This window comes from Neophocaena asiaeorientalis, unplaced genomic scaffold, assembly GCF_003031525.2.
Source record: "Neophocaena asiaeorientalis asiaeorientalis breed wild unplaced genomic scaffold, Neophocaena_asiaeorientalis_V1.1 scaffold183, whole genome shotgun sequence".
NCBI classification, from domain to species: Eukaryota; Metazoa; Chordata; class Mammalia; order Artiodactyla; family Phocoenidae; genus Neophocaena; species Neophocaena asiaeorientalis.
Window position 1 is genome coordinate 2550498 of NW_020175199.1, and position 4436 is coordinate 2554933.

Here is a 4436-nt window from a genome sequence, read left to right on the forward strand (position 1 = left end):
AGGCTTGTATAGCTATCAACTTCCCTCTTAGAACTGCTTTTGCTGCATCCCACAGGTTTTGGATCATCGTGTTTTCATTGTCATTTGTCTCTACATGTTTTCTGATTTCCTCTTTGATTTCTTCAGTGACCTCTTGCTTATTTAGTAACGTTTTGTTTAGCCTCCATTTGTTTGTGTATTTTACATTTTGTTCCCTGAAATTGATTTCTAATCTCATAGCGTTGTGCTCAGAAAAGATGCTTGATATGATTTCAATTTTCTTAAATATACTGAGGCTTGATTTGTGACCCGAGATGTGATCTGTCCAATTTGTCATTTTCCCGTTGCTGCTTTCCATAATTTTTCTTTGTCTTCAACTTTTGCCAATCTGATTACTATGTGTCTCGGTGTGTTTCCCCCTGGGTTTATCCTGTATGGGACTCTCTGCACTTCCTGGACTTGGGTGGCTATTTCCTTTCCCATGTTAGGGAAGTTTTCGACTATAATCTCTTCAAATATTTTCTCGGGTCCTTTCTCTCTCTTTCTTCTCCTTCTGGGACCCCTATAATGCGAATGTTGTTGCATTTAATGTTGTCTCAGAGGTCTCTTAGGCTGTCTTCATTTCTTTTCATTCTTTTTTCTTTATTATGTTCCGCAGCAATGAATTCCACCATTCTGTCTTCCAGGTCACTTATCTGTTCTTCTGCCTCAGTTATTCTGCTATTGATTCCTTCTAGCATATTTTTCATTTTGGTTACTGTATTGCTCATCTCTGTTTGTTTGTTCTTTAATTCTTCTTGATCTTTGTTAAACATTTCTTGCATCTTCTCCATCTTTGCCTCCATTCTTTTTCCAAGGTCCTGGATCATCTTCACTGTCATTATTCTGAATTCTTTTTCTGGAAGGTTGCCTATCTCCATTTCATTTAGTTGTTTTTCTGGGGTTTTATCTTGTTCCTTCATCTGGTACATAGCCCTCTGCCTTTTCATCTTGTCTATCTGTCTTTGAATGTGGTTTTTGTTCCACAGGCTGCAGGATTGTAGTTCTTCTTGCTTCTGCTCCAGGATATATTTTTGAAGGAAAAAAAAAAATCTCAAAACTCAGTAGTTAAAAAAATCCAATTACAAAGTAGGCCAAAGAGATGAACAGATATTTCAGCAAAAAGAGACATGGGACATGAGATGTTCAACATCATTAGTCATTAGGGAAATCCAGATTAAAACCACAATGACTTGTCCCTACAAAGCTACTGTACAATTGAAAACAAATATTTTTTAATACAGATAATACCAAATACTGGTGAGATCTTGGAGAAACTAGATTTCTCATACATTACTGATGGGAATGTAAAATGGTACAGCCACTCTGGAACATAGTTTGACAGTTTCTTAGCATATGACCCAGCAATGGCATTCTTGGGCATTCATCCCAAAGAAATAAAAAACTTAAGTTCACACAAATACCTACAATGCAATGTTTACAGAAGTATTATTCTTAATGGCAAAATACTGGAAACCACTCAAAAGTTCCTCAATGGGAAAATGGATGAACAAATTCTGGTATATCCATCCAATAGTTTACTTAGCAATAAAAAGAAATGAACTACTGATATATGCAACACCCTGGATGAACCTCAAGACCATTCTGCCTAGTAAAACAAATTTTTGATTCAATCTCAAAACATTACATACTGTATGCTCTTATTAAAGTAAGCCTCAAAATGTCAAAATTCTAGAGATGGAGAAAAGATAAATGGTTGGTGGGGGGATGCAAATACCAAGATTTAGCATGAAGGAGTTCTTTTATGATGATGAAACTTCTGTATCTTGATTGTGAGAATTTATTTTTAATCCTGTGACTTCAGTAAATAATTACCATAAAAAGTAGTCAAAAGTCTTCACACCACTTTTGTGCAGTACAATCCTGAGTGTTTAAATACACACTGTTGGTTTAATTAAGCTTAAGTACCAAATTTTTCTTTCATTTTTGGCCACATTGGGTCTTTGTTGCTGCACTTGGGCTTTCTCTAGTCACGGCGAGCGGGGGCTACTCTTCGTTGCGGTGCGCAGGCTTCTCATTGCGGTGGCTTCTCTTATTGTGGAGCGCGGGCTCTAGGTGTGTGGCTTCAGTAGTTGCAGCACACGGGGTCAGTAGTTGTGGTGCACAGGCTTCAGTAGTTGCAGCACGTGGGCTCAGTAGTTGTGGCTCGCGGGCTCTAGAGCGCAGGCTCTGTAGTTGTGGCACACGGTCTTAGTTGCTCCGCGGCGTGTGGGATCTTCCTGGACCAGGGCTTGAATCCGTGTCCCCTGCACTGGCAGGCGCATTCTTAATGGCTGCACCACCAAGGAAGTCCCACCAATTTTTATATTTATTAAAAGTGAATGGTATTGATTTTATTAGCAAGCCACAATTTTAGTATACACATATGGATTATTTTGTGGTAATAACAAGAACAGGGCAATAACAAGATTCATGGCAGTGCTTCAGAGGATTATTTGCTATTGTTCTTTTCCTTTCCTGTTGGCAAAATATAGTCTGTACTCATCTTGTCCAACTTTTTTAGAATCCTGAGTTTCATGTGTAAAATTTGGGGGCTACATTGCACCATTGTGGCAACCTCTTTCTCAAATCACTGCCCTGGTTAGGAAGGACTTCCTTAAATCATGACCTTTCCTCTGCCACACCCGAATTATTGTTTACACCAATTTATTTTCCTGGACATTCTTCCAGTCATTTTCCCTCAGATGTAGGCATCCAACTGGGTAATTCCATAATGATGGTTAATTCTTTGCCCCCTGGAGAAGAAGCATCCTTTGGAAGGCCTATCTGAGCCTCAGTGCCCCCTAGGGGTGGAGGGCAACGTCTGAACAGTTGCCTACCAACTGGGGTCTTTGTATAGGTGTCCTTCTGGTCCTACAACCTACCTGCTGCTTAAACAAGCCATTTAACTCTTTTTAATTTATAACTGGGGAAGTGAAAGAAATTGAGAAGAGGCAGGATGTCAAAAAGCCAATTAGTGGTAAAATAAGGCCTTAGCACAGGCTGACCCAGGTGGAAATGCAGCTGTCAAAATCTCAGGAAACTGCCTCTGTGTGCCTCAGTTTCCTCATCTATAAAATGGTTATGTTAACAATGGCATCTACCTCATCCGCTGCTGTGAGGCTTGAGACAATGTGTTTGGAATCTCCTAGCCTAACCCATTGCCTGCCACATTTGAAGGCCATAATACATGTTGATTCCTATTTCTTTTGAGGTTTTACACTATTTTTTAGCCCCTCTGGACAGTTTGAAGAGAAATGGCTTGCAATAAAGCGAACTGATTGCTAGGAGTGAACAGGGTTAATTAACTTTTCCCAAGAAAGAAATGTGTTCCTGAAAAAAATGTATAATATATTGATTAAACCTTTCAAAATGGAGTCACTTTTAAATAGACCAAGCAAAGTCTGTTTTGTGCCAAGTAAATGATCACACCCTCATGTATCTGTGTTGAAGTTCTTAGAGTAGACGCCCATACTTGACTTTTCATTATTCTCTTCTCTGGGTATCAAGGATTAGGGACTAATAATTCCATTCCCAACAGACAGTTCAGTGAGGATGGCTTAAACAAAGCAGGTTGCCCTTAATAACCTTCCTTGTAAAAACACTGAATATCACTATATTCCGGGATCTCTGGGAAATTCAGAGAGCACCAGGCAAGACTTGGTCCCCAAAGGGAATATAAACTAGTGAGGAAGAGTAGGAATATCCAATGTAGTAAAACTCATCTGGGGAGCCTACGAAGGGAGAGCAAGTATTCCATCTGGGAATCTGAAGATGGTTTCTTGGAAGAAACTGAGGGAGAGGGGGGTATGTTCGCATGTATAATTTTTTTCTAATGTTCTGTTTCTTGAGGGATAACACAAAGAGGCAGCCTTTGCAATAGAATGTGGGTCCCTCTTTCCCAGCCCTGCAAACCTTCAGGAACCCATTAGCTGAGAACTCCTTGAGGACACTGTTGCCATCTTTGTATCCCCAGCCCTTAGTACACAGACAGCCTCCTCGGTGAAGGTTTATTAAAGGAACAAGCCCCTTAAGGTAGCTGAACACATCAATACCTTTATCTCCTAATTGCCTCTTTATAAGCTGGGAATATAAGGAGGTTTAAAACACAGTAACTTTAATAGGCTGACTGAAAGCACGTTGAGGGCCGGCACCAGGTTGGTTGTGTTCGCTGTCACCTCCTTAGAGCTTGACAGGGTACCTGGCACACTGTATGTAGACACTAAATAAGTACCTTTTACGTGCGTGCATGAAAACTGCTCCTGGTCCTGTCCTCAAAGCTCAAAGTCAGCCTGGAAGAGTAAGAAAGAGTTCACGAGGAAGGACGGACTGTCGTGGGCATCCAAGAATTTTGAAAACCCACGAGCGGCCAGAATCAATTTCACTTCCTCACTCAGCCATTTGTAGGCGGTTGTAAA